Source organism: Stenella coeruleoalba (genome assembly GCF_951394435.1).
Source record: "Stenella coeruleoalba genome assembly, chromosome: 2".
NCBI classification, from domain to species: Eukaryota; Metazoa; Chordata; class Mammalia; order Artiodactyla; family Delphinidae; genus Stenella; species Stenella coeruleoalba.
In genome coordinates, this window is record NC_137147.1 from 148572634 (window position 1) to 148593808 (window position 21175).

General features: G+C 39.9%; 1 protein-coding gene and 1 long non-coding RNA gene across 2 annotated transcripts in view; both read left to right on the forward strand.

Moving 5' to 3' along the window:
* LOC307181576 overlaps window positions 1-2915 on the forward strand; it is a 98966-nt gene extending 96051 nt beyond the window's left edge. Inside the window, exon 8 of the long non-coding RNA XR_013826954.1 lies at window positions 2808-2915. This is a non-coding gene — a long non-coding RNA (uncharacterized lncRNA). The remainder of the gene's footprint in view (window positions 1-2807) is intronic.
* Window positions 2916-3274: 359 nt separating this feature from the next.
* Window positions 3275-21175, forward strand: part of ALDH1A2 (aldehyde dehydrogenase 1 family member A2) — a 332881-nt gene continuing 314980 nt past the window's right edge. The window contains exon 1 of the mRNA XM_079912113.1: window positions 3275-3451. The gene's annotated coding sequence lies outside the window, so the exon portion shown is untranslated. The remainder of the gene's footprint in view (window positions 3452-21175) is intronic.

Below are 21175 nucleotides of genomic sequence, written 5' to 3' on the forward strand. Positions count from 1 at the left end.
AAGATATGGACATGATAACTTCTAAACAAATAAAAGACAAATGATGAAATACAAGCAAAACCAATCTTAACTCACAAGAAGTGGGGTATGGGAGAAGAATAAAGTGAGACAAATATAAAACACATAGTAGGATATTAGAAGTAAATTCAAATATAATAGTAATTACTATAAATACAATAGGACTGAAGGCCTCGGTTAAAAGACAAAAATTGATAACCTGGATAAAGAAATACAATCTAGCATATGCTATTTACATGAGATGCTTTTTAAACATAAGGATATAGAAATATTGGAAGTTAAAGGATGGAAAAAGATACAATAAGCAAGTACTAATCAAAAGAAAGATGGAAAAATATATTAATATCAGGAAAAAACAGACTTTAAGCCAGGCAGTTTTATGAGCAATGAGTCACCACATAATGGTAAAATGCTTAATTTCCCCAAAATATATAATAATTCTAAACTTGTAAGACATAGTATATATGATATATATGAAATACCATTTATATTAGCAATAAAATATATTATATATATAATATATATTATATATATCATACAGCTTCAAATACATAAAGCAAACTTTAAATGACAGCACTACAATGGAAGCCAGACAAATCCATTGTGCTAATAGGAGATCTTAATACACTTCTCTCAGTAATTCATAGACTAAACAGATAAAAATCAGTAAGGATATAGAAGATTTAAAGAACACATCAATAAACAATAAAACGGACATATGGAGAACACTGCACCATGCAGCTGGAGATTATTGCTTCTTTTTAAGCACTCATGGAATTTCCTATGAATAAATTTAAATGTAATTAAGTTACAAATCAATAACAAAATATAATGAGAAAAAACCTTACATTTAGAAATGAAAAGTACACTTTAACTCACAGATCAAAGAAAATGTCTAATGGAAATTTACATACATAGAACTGAATATGATGTTTTAAAACTTCTGGAATGCAGTTAAAGCAAACTAGGAATAGAAGAGAGATTTGTTAATCTGGAGAAGGACCTCTTAAAAACCTGCAGCAAACATCATTATTGGTAGTCAAAAGTTTAAGTTCAAGGGATAAGATAGAGATGCCCACTTCTAATATTCCTATTCAACAATGTGTAGGAGGTCATAGCTAGGGTAGTAAAACAAGAGAAAGAAATGAAAAGTCTAAAAATTGGAGAGGAAGAAACAAAACTGTCACTATTTGCAGATGTAGAAATTCTAAAGTAATCTGTATATGAATTAGGGTTAATAAGAGTTTAGCAAGATGTCTGCATATAAAGTTAATATAAAAATTAATTGCATCTCTATATACCAGAAGCAATTAGAAAATGTAATTTTACTTTTTTTTTTTTTTTTTTTTTTTGCGGTACTTTGGCCTCTCACTGCTGTGGCCTCTCCCGTTGCAGAGCACAGGCTCCGGATGCACAGGCTCAGCGGCCATGGCTCAGGGGCCCAGCCGCTCCGTGGCATGTGGGATCTTCCCAGACCAGGGCACAAACCCGTGTCCCCTGCATCGGCAGGCAGACTCTCAACCACTGCGCCACTAGGGAAGCACAGAAAATGTGATTTTAAAAGATACCATTTATATTAGCAATAAAAAATGAAGTGCTTAGTAAATAAATTTCTAAAAGATGTTAATTCTTTATAAAGCTCAAAAACTTTACTGAAAGACTTTGGTCCTAAAACTATGCAGACATACACTATGTGTACCATATTTTTCAATAGATAAACAATATTATATAGATGTAAATTTTTCCTTTTGTGATCTATAGATTTAGTGAAATTCCAGTAGGAGTTTTGCGTTTTTGTTTGTTTTTTGGTTGAACATGGCCAGAAGATTCTTAACTTTTTACGGAAAATGTAAAGGCCAAGGATAGTCAAAACAGTCCTGAAGAAGCAGCAGAAGGTGGTAGGCCTGTCCCTATTACAGATCAAAACTTCTATAAATAGTTGCAAATTCAACTATGCTCAACTTAAGAACTTTGTTATCAGAAGATACCTTTAAGATAGTGAACAGTTGATACAAATATATAGAGATTTGCAGTATATAACTACAAGGGCATATATATATATATATATATATATATATACACCCTTCTATATAACTACAGAATATATAACCATTCTTATGAAGCAATAAGAACAAATGACTCGATAAAATAGTGGGCAAAGGCATGAACAGGCATTTTACAGAAGAACACACATATGACTCAATCATGTGAAAAGATGCCCAATCTCATTATTTACCAGAGCATTACAAATTAAAACTACGGTGATAAACCATTTTACACTAACGAATTAGCAACAGCAACAAAGCTGATAATTTATCTTGTTGAGGTTGTGCAAGGAACTCATTAACTGCTACTGGGAATATAAATTGGTACAACCACTGAAAAACAGGGTCGCATCACCTAGTATTATCTAGTAAAGGTGAATGAACACCCATGCACTCTACAGCCCAGCAATTCCACTCCTATCTGAAGAAACTTACACACGTGTGCCAGGAGACATGCAAGAGTGTTCATAGCTGCATTGATCTTAATAGTTCCAAATTGGAAACAACCCAAATGCCCATCAACAGTAGAATGAATATATAAATTCTGGTATATTTGACTCAGTGTGTGAAGCAATAGGATACCGCAGTGACAGTGAATGCCCTACACATAGCTGCCCTCAAAAATATGAAGAAATCTTAAAAACAGAAAACTGAGGACAAGAAGCAAGTCACAGATTACCTCCTAACAGCATGACTGCATTGATATCAATGTCAAAAACAAAATTAATCAATCTATTTTTTTAGAGGCACATTCGCAGGTGAGAAGAAAAGGCAAGAGAGAGCCATTACGACAAAAATCAGGCTAGTAAGGTTAGCTTTGCACGGGAAGAAGAAGGAAATGATCTGGAGGAGGCACGTGGGATTTTAAGGTTCGGTTAAGATTCTATTTCTATTTCTCAGTGGTGAATATGTTACCGACCCTTTGGAGTTGGGCCCCAAGTAGGGTTCTCCTGCCCGGTGTCTTTCGAGCCAATAGAATGACACCCAGGTTAGTTCAGAAGCAAAGGAAAGCTTTCTTCTTTGATCTAAAGATGGAGAGGGGCGAGCTCGTGCTCTACAGAACACGATCTCCCAGGAAAGGCCATGGGTGGGGCTGCTTTATAGGAATCTCTAGGGGCGGGGGGCGGGCGGGGGTGGAGTTCTCGAGGGCGGGCGCAGCTGTACCGCTCAGGGCTCAGGTCGCAGCCTCGGCAGCGTATCTGCGCACGCCCGCCGCCATCTTGAATTGAGGTGCCGTGCGGGGCGCTTCTGCGCACGGTCCCAGAGCTGAGGTGTCGGCGCACTTCTTTCCCGGGAGGAGCTCTGGTCTGACGGGCCGGGTGCGAGGCCTCTGCATGCGGACCCCTGTGAGCAAGGGAAACCAGACTGTGCGGCAAGGGAGAAAAAAGGTTAGACTTCATTATACTACCCGAATTTTATTTTTATTTCCTGAGAATTGTCAGTGGGCTTTGCTGGTGACAAATACACAGGTGTTCGTGTTGTTGATAGTTTCTAAACTGTATGTAAGCTTTTTATACCCTTCTGTTTGTATAATATAGCTCACCATTAAAGCAAGGCAAAAAAAGCTATTCGGCACATAAAATTGAGACCGTCAGCAGAACAAAAATTGTGGGGAGTATAAAAGGGAGAATAGCCAGGCGTCGTGTCTCCCACAAGGCAGCGCCACCTCCCCGGGTCCCCTTTGACACAGCCTGGCTCTGGCCTGAACCTCCTCACCCTGGCAAGGGAAAGGAAGGGGCCTTTCCCCTCTGTTTCCTTTCGTATTAATGAGATTGCAAGTCTGCGTCCACTGCTTTGTCCAAAGTCACACAGTTACTGAAGGTTCCCAGTCCACCGTTCATTTCACATGTTATTATGCAGTGTTTTATTTCATCCTTCCCGGGAGGGCCTCAAAGAAGAGAATATTAAAAGGCTACAATAATTAGCCTCACACTGTAACACCCTTGACTCCAGGCGAGCTCCTGTAGCAGAGGAGGGAGAGGTTTAGTTCTGCTCCTCTTGGATGGGTCTGAGATTCTGGCTGCAAAGTAGGAGAGAATTTCCTGAAGATGCCCAGTGGTGTCTGGGGTCGCTTTGGGTCACTGTTGTTCCCAGTGGTGCTTGAGTAGTAACTGTGGACTGCCAAGAGGCAAAGCATTAGATCTCATCTGTTCGCTGGGGTAGGTTGTGTGGGCAGTAGTAGTCTGGAGTAGACTAGGCAGATTTCCAGGGCTGTGGAATTACTCATTCCATCCTGAAAGTTTGACCTGTTTTTTGATGTCAGCCTCTGACCTGCAGAGCAGAGCTGCAGGGGAGCAAACGAGTAGCAGGTGAGCAGGTGAGAGTTGGAGGGGAGCAGGTGATAGCTGTAGGTGAGCTGCAGTTGAGCAGGTGAGAGCTACAGGTGAATGGAGGCTCCTTTCACCAGAGTGGGGTGGGCCCCGAATCCAAGGAGCCTCCTTCCAGTACCCCAAGACTCTGTCCTCCTGTCTCTGCAGTCATTTTAAGAAAACCATCTTGTAACCCTTTCTGTTAAAACATGTATAAAATAGTGGAAGGTATGAAATGTGACCTCAGTAGGCTTTGGTCATTGCTGAGGGGCATCAAGCTGCTTAATGATAAAGCTTCAGGACTGTTAGTTCTTTGTTGCCTGCTGGGGGGGGGGGGTAGGGTTGTGTGGACAGCTTTTCCTTAACTGCCATTCTGGTGAGCCACACCCAACCAAAGATTGCTTCTGCTCTCCTTTGATTGCTTATCAAGATGCTCATTTGAGAACCTGACAGTAATTTAAAGATCGGGAAGGTAGGAAGAGAAAGTTGTATTGTACCTACGTTGTCCCTCGACAAAACCTTGTAGAGGTTTGCTTGGGCCCTGTTGGATTCTTGACCTCTGCCACCCAGTTAAGAGCTGCCACCTGGACATGCCATCAGTGCAGACACAAACCTGGGGACCCTGGTCCTCCCGCTGCACTCGCCTTGCAAAACCCATTGCTCTTGGCCTATGAACATTTCTTATTCCAGGTTTTTCTTTTCTGCTATTAGCAAGGGAAAGTGTCATCACAGCCTTAATAATAAACCAACCAACTTTAGAGGAGTGTCTGGGCTTTAGAGAAGACTTGTTTAACCTCAAAAGACAAAGGGAGAAGTGTACCCTTAAACACGGTTAAGGCAGTAAGTTCTATGTTTATGAATCTAAACGTATTACAGTGTATGATGGTCAGTATTATGTGTCAGTTAGGCTAGGCTACAGTTCCTAGTTATTCAGTCGAACACTAATGTAGATGTGGTTGTGAAGGTATTCTCTAGCTGTGATTTAAGTCCACAGTCAGTTTAATTTAAATAAGGAAGATTATCCTAGATAATCTGGGTGGGCTTGATTGAGTCAGTTGAAAAGTCTTAAGAGCAGAGCTGAGGATTCTCTGAAGTAGAAGAAATTCTGCCTGTATACAGCACCTCAGGCCCTGTCTCCAGCCTGCCCTTCCTGATGGTCTGCCCTGTTGATTTCACATGTGCTTAGTTATGGGTTGAATTGTGACCGCCCCAAAAATGCAGGAGTCCTCACCCTCAGTACCTGTTAATGTGACCTTTTTTCGGAAATAGGATCTTTGTAGATGATCAAGTTAAGATGAGGTCATTAGGGTGGACCCTAATCCAAAATGACTGTGTCTTTATAAAGGGGGAAATTTGGACACAGGGAAAGACATGCATAGAGGAAAGACGACATGCAGAATCAGGGAGAACACAGTCACCTACACGTGAAGGAACGATATATGTATCCATCTCCACATCCTCCTGTGACTCTGTTTCTCTGTTAAAACACTAACTGATGCCCCAGATCAGAAGAGGTACCACTTTTGGGTGGTATCCCTGGGTTTGATCCTGGAACAGAAAGAGAATATTAGTGGGAAAACTGGTGAAACCCAAATAAAACCTGGAATTTAGTTCATGTACCACTGTTGGTTTCCCAAATGTACCCTGGAGGAGGAAGCTGTGTGATGGTATATGGGAACTCTGTACTACTTTTGCAACTCTTCTGTAAATTAAGCATTATTCCAAAATAAAACGTTTACTTTAAAAAAGGCAACCTGGATCCAACACTTAACAGTTGTGCGACCTTGGGAAACATTTAATCTTTCAGGGCATCAGTCTTGTTTTTTGTAAAATGGGGGTTAAGTATACAACCTGCCCATAGGGTTGTTGTAAGGATTAAATGAGTTAAAAACACACAGACTGCTTAGGAAAGTCCCTGGCACAAGGTAAGTGCTTAATAAAGTTTAGCTCTAATTATAATATTTTTGTTTTATTTTATACACAACTTGTTCTCCATGGCTACTTGCTCACTGTGTGGTAATCCCATAGACGAGTGTTTTCCTAAATTGAGTGTAGGCTTGTTACAAGACTACCCTACCCATTGGAGGGTAAGAAGAAAAAGTAGAACTTCTGTTTACTTGCTGTATTTTCATTCTTTTAAGTTTTCTATATCTGTGTATGTGCCATAATGCATGTTTTAATCCAGTGTAACATATGCCTTTTTTATTGATAAATAGTCAGAAAGGCATGGGGACCAGTACTGTGCTCTTAAGGCAGGGTACACTCTTGCATCCATGTGCCCTTTAGGCTCAAAGACACAGCCACTTAGGCAAACTAATTTTGCATTAAACCCTAATCCCTAAGCCATTTAAATCTGCATGAAAATAATCTTTTACCTCAGAAGGCTGAAAATGTTGAGGTTGATTCCATATGTATTTACGACTCAGTGTTTCTTCAGCCTGAATTATTTCAATTTGTTCCATTACTGGATAAAATCTCTCCACTTATTTTTGAGAATCTAAATTTTCCCTCTGGTTTTTATTAGACCTCATTTGTTGCTTCACATAGTAGCCTCTTCAAGGTATTTCAGGCACAGGAAGTTTATGAATCTCAAGCCTTTTGGTTCTAGATGGTGATACTGGTAGCAAGATAGAATGGTATTTTTTGAGGCAAGGAACAATGTAACTGACATTCATTTTGAGTTTTGTATGCATTTATTTATTCACATTCATTCACAATAATTCCTTCAAATGTTGATTTAGTTTAAAAGATCTTAGAGACATTCAGACTTACATTCAAATCCTGTTGGTTTTCAGAACCTGGGTTCAAATTCTGCCACTAACTAGTTGTGTGTCCTTGGACAATTTCTTCTTTTTTGAATTCCTTTACATCAATTTCCTTGTTGGAAAGATAGAATATTTACCTTGCAGGGTTGTGTAAGGAATAACAATATATATGTGAAGTACTTGTACATGTTTGGAGCATGGTGGGTGCTTAACAAATAGATGATTTTACTGTTATTATTGTTATTTTACTGCTATTGTGAAACTACCAGGCTAGACCTGCAAAAACAAAGATGGCTACGGCATCATCCATACCTGTAAGGAAAATACACATATACACATCAAAAATACTACTGACACAGTTGATGCACTTGGTATAAAAGTAAAATAGCAAAAGCAAGCTTACAATGACAAGCAATGTCTCCTGGCCTACCATGCCCCAGCCCTAGTTGCAGTCTTCTGAGACAAACTTTATTCACTGTTTCTTTTTCATTCTTCTGTGATTCATTCTGAAATTCAAAATAATAAGCTTGTATTACTTTTGCCTAATTTTATCAGCTTTAGAACAATCTATTGACTCCCCGTTATGATAGAGGATTTAGTAGATATCATGACCCTGTACTTCCTCTACCTCTTCCCTTCCTGACATTTGATAGTTATATTATTTTCTAAAAAATCCTCTACTGCTGATATTTTAAACTTTAAATACTATGCTTAAACGTCTATTTCTTGTTCTGTCACCTTCAGTCAATATTTTAGTCCCCTTGAGGTTAGCACCCTTTCTCTTTAATCTTTTATCTCCGGTAAGAGGTAGCCCGATTCTCTAAATTGCAACCTGATCAATAACAAATTTGCTGAATTTACCAAATTTAGGAGTTTGGCATTTCATAGTGATTTGATTGCTTTGGATTACTCCTCAGCAATTTCATTCTTAAGAGATGCAAGCCTGCTTATTAATCTAGAGTCCCTTTTTTTTTTTTTTTTTTTTTTTTTTTTTTTTTGCGGTACGCGGGCCTCTCACTGCTGTGGCCTCCCCCGTTGTGGAACACAGGCTCCGGACGCGCAGGCTCAGCGGCCATGGCTCGTGGGCCCAGCCGCTCCGCGGCATGTGGGATCCTCCCGGACAGGGGCAGGAACCCGTGTCCCCTGCATCAGCAGGCGGACTCTCAACCAGTGCGCCACCAGGGAAGCCCTAGAGCCCCTTTTGTCAGCTTCACATTGCTTTCCTGTTATCAACATTCATAAGATTTGCATTCAGTTCTGCAATTGTAGTAATGGCTTCCATGCTTTGTCTGTGGTTGATTTTAAAAGTTTTAACTCACAAAGAAGGCATTTGCATTATTACAGTTACTTAGTTATTGCCTACTACAGGGAGGGGCAGTATGCATAGTTTGTATACACCACTCTAAGGGTCCTTTGTGAGGCTACTTGAAAGGGAGGAGACACAGTAACATCAAAGTCAAATGGTTTTTCTTTTCTTTCACTCTATTGGTTACTTAAAATCATGCCACTTCTTACTTTGCTTTGAAGTTGGATCACTATCTTCTTTTTTTTTTTTTTTAACATCTTTATTGGGGTATAATTGCTTTACAATGGTGTGTTAGTTTCTGTTTATAACAAAGTGAATCAGTTATACATATACATATGTTCCCATATCTCTTCCCTCTTGTGTCTCCCTCCCTCCCACCCTCCCTATCCCACCCCTCCAGGCTGTCACAAAGCACCGAGCCGATATCCCTGTGCCATGCGGCTGCTTCGCACTAGCTATCTACCTTACGTTTGTTAGTGTATATATGTCCATGCCTCTCTCTTGCTTTGTCACAGCTCACCCTTCCCCCTCCCCATATCCTCAAGTCCGTTCTCCAGTAGGTCTGTGTCTTTATTCCTGTCTTACCCTTAGGTTCTTCATGACATTTTTTTTCTTAAATTCCATATATATGTGTTAGCATATGGTATTTGTCTTTTCTTTCTGACTTACTTCACTCTGTATGACAGACTCTAAGTCTATCCACCTCATTACAAATAGCTCAATTTCGTTTCTTTTTATAGCTGAGTAATATTCCATTGTATATATGTGCCACATCTTCTTTATCCATTGTATAGCCTTTGGTCTTTCCTGACATTTCTCATCTTTCATCTTTCTTTTTTCTTCCTCCCTCCCAGAGCCTCAAGTTTAGTAAGCCTTTCAGACATAGCAACTCTTGCAAAGCCCCTGTCTTTCTCCAGGTCTTAGCCTCCCCGACCTGAGTTAGGACCTGTCGCTCTCTTCTGGACAGCTGTCCTGAGATTTTTCTGTACAACCTTCCCAGGTTGGATCCACTGTTTCCTGGATCCCATGTCTTTCTCTTTCTGGAGTACATCCCTTAGTAACTTCTTAAGAAAGTCAGAAGTAGTTTTTTGAGGCCTCGTTTGTCCAAAAATGTCCTTATTTAGATAAATCACATATGATCGATAGCTTGGTGAATATACAATTCTATCTTCAAAATTTATTTTCCCTCCAGTTTTTTTCTGACATCCAGTATTGCCTATGAGAAGTCCAATGTCAGAATGTTACTTGTTTTTTGTAGGTAGTTACTCTGCTCCCTGACCCAACACCATGGAGATTTTTTATATTTCTTTAGTTTTGATCCTGTGTGTCTAGTTGTAGATCTTTCAGAAGTTTTATTGTGCTGGGAAAAGTCATTGTGTGATGACATAAAACTTTCATTTGGAGGAAATTTTTTCTATTACTTGTAATAAATCCCTTCTCTCCATTTTCTTTTCTTTTCTTAATTTTCTTTTTTTTTAAAGCCCCCATCCTGGTCTTTATTTTTTCCTTCCTTCCTCCCTTCCTTCCTTCCTCCCTTCCTTCCTTCCTCCCTTCCTTCCTTCCTCCCTTCCTCCCTCCCTCCCTCCCTCCCTTTTGCGCAGGGTCTTAGTTGTGACATGCGGGATCTTTAGTTGCGGCACGCGGACTTCTTAGTCGTGGCATGTGGACTTCTTAGTTGCATCATGTGGACTCAGTTACACCATGCAGACTTCTTAGTTGCGGTATGCAATCTCTTAGTTGCGGCATGCGGGCTGTTAGTTGCAGCATGTGGACTCTTAGTTGTGACATGCATGTGGGATCTAGTTCCCCAACCAGGGATTGAACCCGGGTCCCCTGGCACTGGGAGCACAGAGTCTTACCCACTGGACCACCAGAGAAGTCCCTCTCCATTTTCTTTACTTTTTAGTAACACCTATTAATTGGATAGTTCTCTGTCATATTTTTTATCTATTTGGGTTTTGGCTTTCTAATATAAAAGATTTACTTATACTTTATCCTTAGCCCTACTACTAAATTTTTAAACTTTTTATAATTTCAAACTTTCTTGTTTTTTGACTCTCACTAAAGGGTAGCATAACTTTTATATACATGTGTAACAAGAATAACATAAGACAAAACTCTGAGTTTATATACATATATAATTTATATATTGGCACTAAAATTTTTTTAACATCTTTATTGGAGTATAATTGCTTTACAATGCTGTGTTAGTTTCTGCTGTATAACAAAGTGAATCAGCTATACACATACGTATATCCCCATATCTCCTCCCTCTTTCGTCTCCCTCCCACCCTCCCTATCCCACCCCTCTAGGTGGTCACAAAGCACGGAGCTGATCTCCCTGTGCTATGTGGCTGCTTCCCACTAGCTACTTGTTTTACATTTGGTAGTATATATAAGTCCATGCCACTCTCTCACTTCGTCCCAGCTTACCCTTCCTCCTCCCTATGTCATTTATACATATAAAATTATATATAATAAATATATATTTTCATATTTCCCTTTAGGTGTTAGATGGTTTTGTCTTATGTTATTGTTAGCTTTCTTGCTTGCTTGTGATTTGATACTTTGTTCCTCGAATTATTTCTAATTCCTCAAATCAAATTTTCTTTTATTTTTTTGCTAGTTTTTCATTTCTTTGTGCTGCTGGTTTTCTTGTACATATTTATGTTGATTCTTTATGTTCTCTGATGTGCGTCCAATGCAGTCCCTTTCTGCCTGAGTTCACAAGTCTACCTACGTTAGTTCTCAGCAAGGAAGAACTCTGATTCTCTTACCTTTATCCCACCTCATGAAGTAATTATGATGAAGGGGAACACCTAAATGTTTTGAAAGTAACTACAAGGCTGCTTTCAAGGTTTTTCTTAATGCTAGTATATAAAACCTGACATGTTCAGACTAGCTAGAAGAAAGTCCAGCTTGAATTACTCAGAGATGTTTTAAAATATAGTTTCATTATTTTCAGTTTTTATAAAAAACTTCACCTGAGCTAAGAAAATGCCACAGGTAAAGTCTACTGGAGGTGGAACAGATAAGAATATGTTTTATTTAAATGGTGCCTTTTACACACTTGAACTCTCTCTAGTGTTTCACGTGGACAAACGTGAGTTCCATAGTCTTACAACATTTGCATTCATTACTGAATAACTTCTTTAATATGAAGATAGAAACTTAAACTCTAGTCCAAAACCTTAATCAGAATTTGAGATAGTGAGAGTAAAATTTGTCATGAACCTTGTCTTCCCAATGAGAAAGATGAGAGGGTCCATTTTTATATTACACATATATGATATAAATGGCTTGATATTTGTGGAGGCTTATCTATGGCAATAATAACACTCTTACTGCAAGATTCAAAAGGGAAATAATATTATATGAAACTGTTTTACTTTAAAACCAGCAAAAAATATATGGAATCAGATTTCATTTTGGAATTTTTTTTACCAGTGTCAACAATTCATATAATTCTTCATAAAAAAAAAACAATTTGGTCTGTAAACACCTGCAGGTCTCTGGAACATTTACCCCAGTACCTGACTCTAAGTTTGTTACAAGTTCAGATGTTCTCACAGATTGTGACATATCTTCTTTGTATTATGAGCAAACAGCATCTGTGTATTTAGGATCAGCCTGAAAGGGAAGCACATGAGCTCTCTGAACATACACTCCGCTGTCCTTGAGGTCGGGGACATACAGGGGCTCTTGGTCCAGTGCCTGTAGAGTTTCAATAGCTTTCCCTCTATGTTAGAAAAGGCAGTAAGTCCACTGCTAAAGGATTCACGCTTATCTCAGTTTACTGCAGAGATTGCGAGTGACCAAGATAAGTCACCTGCCCAAAGTCCCACAGCTGGGACTTCACACGTCTACAACACCCTACATGTGAAGATATAGTGTATTTGGATGTGGCTGTGGGCTCTGGTCAGTTGAGGGAACAGGACGTGCTAATAGTGTAATGGGACCCTAGAGAGGTGTGAGGGAGATATAGAGAGAAATCCACTTTTCATTTTGTCCACGGCCAGACCACGTCTGGACTTCAGCTCTTGTCTGGGCTGCAGAGCTTTGCTTCCCACGTGGCTCCCTTGCGCATACCTTCTTGGTGAATGATTAGAAGAGGTGTATCAATATTTTCCTGAACCATGTTGCCTCTCCAATCATTAACATGGCCCTTCATCTCCTGTCTTGTTGTCACCCAGTCTTCTCCGCTTTGAAGCCAGTTGTGAAAGAGATAAAGTCCTAAGAGTTACTTCTCAACCGTAGGTCTTTGCTAGAACATGTCAGAGGTGATCTATTTAAAAGGCACCCATCCACCTGTCCATCCAGAAGCTGGACCTGGGCCCACATGGACTCTTCACATCTAATCCATCCTCATGAGCCTCCTGCCCCACCTCCCACCTCTGACCCAGTCACTTCCCTGCTTAAACCTTTCATGGTTCCCCACTGACTCCAGGAAAAGGTCTGCGTTTCTTGCTCAGGACACCCCAGGATACCCAGGACACCCATCTGCCCTTCCAGATGTAGCTCCCTTGTATCCTCCACAGCCAGTCAAGTGGAAAGCTTTGTGGCTCCCTCCACATACTGTTTTCTACATTGGGGCTTTGTTTTCCTTGCTCCCACGTGGGATGCTCTTGCTTGCCCATCTCTGCATATCTAAATTCTACTCATTTTTTTGCGACTTCCCTGGTGGCACTGGTTAAGAATCCACCTGCCAGTGCAGGAGACACGGGTTCAAACCCTGGTCCGGGAAGATCCCACATGCCGCGGAGCAATTAAGCCCATGTGCCACAACTACCGAGCCTGCACTTTAGAGCCCGCGAGCCACAACTACTGAAGCCCATGTGCCTGGAGCCCGTGCTCCACAAGAGAAGCCACCGCAGTGAGAAGCCCGTGCACCGCAAGGAAGAGTAGCCCTGCTCACCGAACTAGAGAAAGCCCATGCACAGCAATGAAAACCCAAAGCAGCCAAAAAATAAATAAATAAAAAATTAAAAAAAAATTCTACTCATTTTCAAGTCCCCAGATCAAAAGCCAGCACCGCCATCCAGCCTCCCTGGGCTCACAGCTGTGAGTCTTCCTGACAATAGTAGGGCCCATGGAGTCCTCTGAGACCTTAACATGGAGGACCTCATTTAATCCTCACAAACTGGCAGGCAGAGACTGGTCTCAAGTGACAAAACTGAGACTTAACAGGTTAACTTGCCTGAGGATCTTGAGGTATGAGCGCTGGAACCAGGATAGGAACCGAGGGGCGCCTGAGCTCACAGCCTAGGTTTCTACTATTCTGGGATGCTCCAAGGCCCTCAGTCGTCATGTAACTGGTGTCTCTCCCACTGTAAAAGGCTTTCACATCCTGCTGGGTGGGAGAATGTCCAACTCACCCCTGGTTTCTCTGCTTATTCTAGTATGAATGGGGTGCTGGATACAGATGCGAGGAAAAGGTGGGATCCTTCTCTGTGGATGGGCAGCAGCACTTGTGACCAGGGCTCCGTTGTGGCCCTCTGGGTGGTGGGATTTGTTCCCTCCCTCCTTCTCAGGTGCCCTGAAGTGCTTCCCGTCCCTTGCCATCCTGTCTACTCCTCTGTCTGCCCAGCTGTCATGGGGAAGAAAGTGGGCTCTCTCAGAGACCCCACAGCCCTCACCTTCTCTGCTTCCATCCAAGGTGGTCTGAACTCTTTTTCACCTCTGAGTCTTTCCTTTTCTGGGCTCCGCCAGGCTGCGGTATTCATCTTCTCCTCTTGTAGCACTATGATTTTGTCAAACCCTGATGGGAAATAAAGTCCAGCCTTGCTGCCATGGATGAGTACAGCAGCTACTTTGATCTCTGCCTCTTAGATGCTTCCAGCATTCCCAGTTGGTACTGTGTCCAGGCTCTGAACTATGGTCAGTCATGTAATTGATCCATCTCTCCATTAATGCATATTTACCAAGATCTTATCATATGTGGGGTCCTGATGAGGCTGCATTGAACAATGAGTAATGTCCCTGTCTGCATGGACCCTTACATTTTAGCATAACGTCCTATAATTGGTTTGTGGGTGCCACCTTGTCTCTTCATCGAGACTGTTAATTCCTTGTGGCTAGACTCTTATTTTCTGGTCCTTTTGTGGCCTCTGCACAGCTTAATACAGTGCCAGGTACAACATAGAAACAGTAGCAATGGGTAATGGATAGTGAATTATAAAATATTTTTAGTTTAAGAAGCATGTTTCATATATATAATCACATTTTTAAACAGAATCCTTAGTAGGTAGGACAAAACTGAAGAATGTTGGTTCTGAGTAGTTTAATGATTTCACAGTGCTTAAAATCCATATTCAGTAAATGTTGTTTGGTATTTTTTAAATGAGAATAGGAGAAACTGCCTTTCCTGTTCTCTTCAAAGCAAGGAATTTATATGCACTGAACCTTATATAAATGTTAGAAATATTTATTTTTATACAACCTGCATGTGTTTAAAAAGAATAATGTGGAAAGCCTTAGAGTAAAAAAAACCCTGTCCCCGCCCCCCCTTCCTTATTCCCTGTTATACTTCCCAGAAACAGTCAATTTGAATTTTCTGTTTTTGTTCTTTTGCATGAGAAAGAAATGTAAATAATTGTGAACAGAGGGCAGATGGTAGTAGATTGTAAATGTGGTCACAGATTCCTCTTCCTCGTATGTCCACCCCGTTATAACATGACTTTGCAGCTCCTTCCATCAAGAGGCAGAGTCTTTCCCCCCACCTCTTGAACCTGGGTTGGCCCCGGGACATTCTTTGTTTAATAGCCTAAGACGGAAGAGATATTTCGCAAAATCCGAGGCTTTTAATAGGCCTCGCAGCTTCTGCTTTTGGCCTTTTGGATAAATGCTGTACTGAGACCGTCATTTAGGGAAGCCGATCTGGCCTGTAGGGGTGAACCGAAGTACCCTAGTTGTCAGCCAGCAGTAACAGCCAGATGTGCAAGTAAGGCCACCTTGGACTGGACTATCCAGCCCGGCCATCTTTCCAGGAGAATGCAGCCCATGGGTGAGCCCAAGCAAAGTCAGTGGAGGAACGGCCCAGCAGATCCACAGAATTATGAGAAATAACAAAGAGTTGTTGTTTTAAGATACTTAGTTTCTTTATCAGGTTTTGGCACTGTGTGTTAATTTCCTGCTCTGACAAATGAAGATTTAGTTCATTACTTCATCCCCTTCTGCCACACATCCTCATTTTATAGTTTTGACACTAGTCCTGGTTTCTCTGTTCATCACTTTGCAACCTCAAAATAGTTAAACCTACGTTACTTGTTCCATGAATAATATCTGCTGACTCCCCACTTTTTAAGTTGAAAACATTGTTTCCTCCCTATTTTTACCTGTATCATTCCCTTTCACGTCCCAGTTTCTTTAGGCTCTACTTTTTCTTTTCTTTTCTAAAAAACTTTTAATTGAAATATAATAATACTCAAAAAGTACAGAAATCCTAAGTGAAAAGTTTGATAAGTGAACCCATCTCTGCAACCATCACTTAGATCCAGAAATAGAACTTAATCACCACCTGGAAATCCCCTTGTGCTCATTCCCACTTACTATTGATACTTTCTACCAAATGTAACCATTATTCTGACTTGTAAAACTGTAGATAAGTTCAGTTTCTTTTAAAATTTTGTGTACAGTTGTCTCTCAGTTGGTTCCAGGACCCCTATGGAAACCAAAATAAGGAGATGCTTAAGTCCCTTACAGTTAGCCCTTCGTGTCCTCATGTTAGACCCATGGTTGGCTGAATCTGCCAATGCAGAACCCACAGATACGGAGGGCTGACTGTAAATGTAACTATTCCATATGTCCTTTATTGTATCTGGCTTTGTGTTGTTGTTCAACATTATGTTTGTGAGATTTATCCCTGTTGTTGATGTACTTATATGTCATTCCTTCTTGCTTCTGTATGGTATTTTATTATATGAAAATAGCACACTTTTTTATCCAGTCTAATGTTGATGTATAAAAAGAGCAGTGTTTTGGATCTTGGATCTCATGACCTTGCTAAATTTACTTAATAATTCTGAAATTACCTTTCAATGTTTTTAGATTTTTGTATACATAACTATATCATCTGTGAATAAAGTAGAATTTTTTTCTTCCCAATCCTTATGATTTCTTTTCTTGCCTTGTTGCATTGGCTAGAACCAGCACAGTGATGAATGAAAGTTAAAATAGAAGGCATCCTTGATTCATTTCCCATCTGTAGGGGAATGTTTTAACATTTCAACATGAAGTAAGGTGTTTGCTGTAGATTTTTACAGGGCTATTCTTAATCAGATTAAGGAAGTTTACTTTTATTCCTAATTTGCTAAGAGTAATTATCAAATGCTTTTTCTCTACCTATTGAGATGACCATATGATCTATACCTCTTTTTTCTTGTTAATGTGGTGAATTACATGAACTGATTCACAAATATTAAACTACCCTTGAATTGGTAGAATAATTGCTACTTAATTGTGATGTATGATCCTTTGATATATCACTGGATTAGATTTGTTAATTTTTTGTTTAAAATGTATGCCCCTATGTTCATGAAGAAGATTGGCTTGTGGGAATCCAGAGAGCCTAAATTTGAGTACTTTCAGCCAGAAAGACTGGGCATTTGTTTCTGGTCCTGGTAGGACCTAGGGGTGCCACCAAGAATACTTCAGCCCCCTTAATGATCTTAATGGATGAATCTGAGATTTAGCTTACCTGCTTTGCTGTGGGCCTCAGTGTTAGTCTACAGATTACAGAGTTGATACCAACATTTTCCTCTGGGGCAATCTTGCCTTTTCCATCATTACAATTTCTTCTGTTTTGTTTGTAATGAGTAAATTTATACATTCAAGGTAAATAAGCAAAAGAATAAAGTCACCAAAACTAGAAATTGTATTAGCCTATAAATGATTTTTCACATTTTGACTCTGCTTGTGCTTGAGCCAAACATCAGAATTCAAAAAAAAAAAAAAAGCCACCCTGTTAAACATAGTGTTTCACAAAAGGCTACAAAACACACATGCAAACACACATACACTCTTCAGCTTTCCTCTTTCCTCGATTTATCCATCTAACATGCAAGTATGCATTGCACTTATGCATTGCATAAGCTTCTCCAAAGCTTATGTATTCTTTTAAATATAAATAGTTAAGACAGCATTCCAAACACAAGTAAACATTCTGGTTATGTGAATCCAAGTGGTGAACAAAAAAAGAAAGCCTTAAAGTTTTGAAGGGTAGCCTGGAATTATAATTTTAAAAGAAACAAATGAATATGTGATATCCTAGGAACAAAGGAGTCAATGTTGCATTCCATCAGAGACAACACTGTGAAGAAAATAAAAGAAAGGAGAGATGGACACATCCCAGTTATCCTCTGTACTAGTTGGGATTAGGAAGCATTTGCAAGGGATTGGAGCTAATGGCTACAGTGCTCAGAGCAGCAGGATGGCACCCTGTGTGTGGACGCATCTGGAACTTCGTGTACATCTTCTTTGTGAAAGAAGAAAACTGGGAAACAAGATAGGTAGGGTTTCTGTTTTAAGCCAGAGTAAAAGAAAGGAAAGCAGTGAACTGTAACCCTCCACCTCTGGGGTCACAACCTTTCAGCCTAAGAATAATGTCCTTCCTTCTACTTTTCTCCATGACTCACAAGTTATGACATTACACCACAGCAAGCAAACTTACGTGTTTTGTATATGATTACTATTGCATTTATTTATTGGAGAAGGAAACTGGCAGTAGAATTTATATATGTATTTATTTACTTGTATTATATTTCAGTAAATTTTTTATGAGACTGTACAGGTTTGGAGTATTTTCCCCAATCTTAGCTTTCCTATATATCCTATTCTTTTTGTTATGCAAAATTCCATAACTTGGTGGTTTTACAAGCACATAAGTGGCATGAAGGATGAAGCTTTGTTATACTGGTCTGGCTCACTTACTTTTTTTCTTTGTCTGATCCTTCCTCTCTCTTTTTCTCTCCCGCTCCTCCTCTTCTGTTCATGTTTTATTGACTTTCAGCTTTTAGAGATTTTGTTCACTTTCTTGTGATCTCAGCAATACTTTTAGAGTCATGTTTGTTGTAATTTATGCGAGACTTAATTTAAGCCTCAGAATATTTGAGTCACTTTGCTCCCAGAAGTGAATGTCTCTATCTACTTTTCATCTTGTGTAAATATGTTGAAATCTCTCATCTATCCATGGTCCCTTCTGATTCTCTTCATTGTTGTTGACTTTGTCCTTTTTCGTGTCTTTAGTTTCATCTTAATGTAGTCTCTGGAGAAAGAGGAGATAAACGTATGTGTGTTCATGCATTATTCTGAACCACAAAACAGAACAGTTTTTTCAAACTTAAGATTTAAATATGCTCTTCTTTGTTCTTCAGTGGTTTTAATTGAAGACACAAAAAGACAGATGAAAAATAAATAGAAATGTCAACCTAAGTTCTAACGAAAACAAAATTGCCAGTTAGTTAAAAAACTTCAAAATGATGGAAAAAAAAATAACACTGCTAGAAAGTAATTTCCAAAGATTTTCAAGGCTTTTTTCAAAAGTAAGTCTAACTTGTACATAGAGGATCACTGTCTACATATTGATTTAGTTAAAATACCTTACTTGTTTGAATAAATGATCCTACAAGGTAACACTTTACCTTGGAATGACCTTTGGGTTTTTGTAATATTAATTATCCTTGTTCACTGAGGTTATGAGTTACTCACGTGCCATAGCTATAAAGGCTTCTTAAAAATAAGTTGAAAGGTTGCACTTTTCTGATTCTAATATCTGACAAGTCCATGCTTTGAGTAGCATACTTTTCAGTTGATAATAATACCTATGCATTCATTTAACAGGGACATTTAGAAATATGCTTTTAAAAAATATGCAAAAATAGTATTCTCCACTAGCAGTATTTGTATAATTTAATACTGTAGAAAAAAATGGTGATTGGGGGCTTCTCTGGTGGCGCAGTGGTTGGGAGTCCGCCTGCCAATTCAGGGGACGCGGGTTCGTGCCCCGGCCTGGGAAGATCCCACATGCCGCGGAGCGGCTGGGCCCGTGAGCCATGGCCGCTGAGCCTGCGCGTCCGGGGCCTGTGCTCTGCAACGGGAGAGGCCACAGCAGTGAGAGGCCCACGTACCGCAAAAAAAAAAAAAAAAAAAAAATGGTGATTAAGAGAAGCTCTAGGATAAATAAGTTTCTTTTTGCACATATACCTCAACAATAGATAGTTGTCATTGTTTTAGCTGCCTGGCACCCAGACCCCTTTGTCACAGTGGCCCAAATTACTTTCAGAACAATAGCCCTTCTACATATATGCAGAGAGATGACAAATCAGTGGCATGCTCTTCCTTTTAGGATCTAAAGGCTCTGTTTGTCACATTCTTTAAGTCCAAATCCTGGTAGCAGGCAAGAAGTCCTAAGGCTTATGCTTAGCTAATAAGTCTCTCTGTCTGTCTCTCTCTCTGTCACACACACACACACATACACGCACACACACACAAACAAACCTGGGACTTTGAATTTGGACTGGAGTGTCACAAGGTTGAGATAAATGACTGGAGTCATTTAGTCAGTCAATGACCTGTCAAGGCCTTTGAGCTGTTCTTGCCACTAGAATGTTTGAAGATGTCTATTTCTGTATCCTCCCCGCTTGGTTTCTTCAGTTCCCTTTTCAGTCATGTGAGCTTCTTTCCTGTACATTCTTCTGCCTGAACTACCTAGTTATTTTCTGTTGTTTGCTAACAAAACACCTTAATGTGATTCACCTTATGACAAAATATGATCAAGGGTCACAGGCCACTAAGCAGTGTTCTAGTAAGTGATGTCAGTAACATTTGTCAAACTGGCTTAGCTCCATGAGCTGGAAATGTAGTATCAAGCAGACAAGAAGACTGTCCTCATCCCTACTAGTGTTCAGAACCATAGAAGAAGTTTATCTGACACAGCAGAATTGAACACTACTCCACTTCGATTCCTTTTTCAGACTTGGAATAGGAATCCAATTCTGCACAAGAAACTTCTCAGAAACAGAGGGTATGACGTTGGTACAGCCATTAATTCCCTTTAGCCAGCCTAAACTGAGTAGAGAGGCTGAATTCGTTTGGTAGAATTGTTTCTACTTCCCTATATTTTCTGTTACCTCTCTAAATTTTAAAATAATTTAAAATTATGAGACATTTCAACATATAGAAAATAGCATAATCAGTGTACCAGAGCTTGTTCAGGAGCTTGTAACAAAAAAGGAAAAATAGTGACTTTAAAACATTAATTTTTCTGCCATAACAAGAAGTTTGGAGGGAGGCAGTCCAAAGGTGATGGGATAACTTACAAAGCCTGCAAGGATCACATTTCTCTCTTGCTTTTCCTCAACCCTTAGCATCACCTTAAGTGGTTTCAATCCTCATGATCTGAAGATGGCTGCTGCCACTGTCACCTTTTCTGTTCCAGGCAGGAAGAAGGCAGAAAAGGGCCTTCTCCATACACAGAACCTCGTTATTGTTGTTTTATTGCATCAGGAAGCCCTTCCCTGAGACTTTTGCCCACCTCAGTTTGGCCAGAACGATATCATTTTGCCATTCCAGGTTACAGGAAACTTTGGAAGGGTGACATTACCATCCTCATCAAAATTGGGGTTCCATTGATAAGAAAGAGAGAATGGACATTGAGCAAGTTATCCACCAATGTCTGCTTCCACCTACTACCAGGATTTAATAGATGTTAATATTTTGCAAATTTACTTCATATTT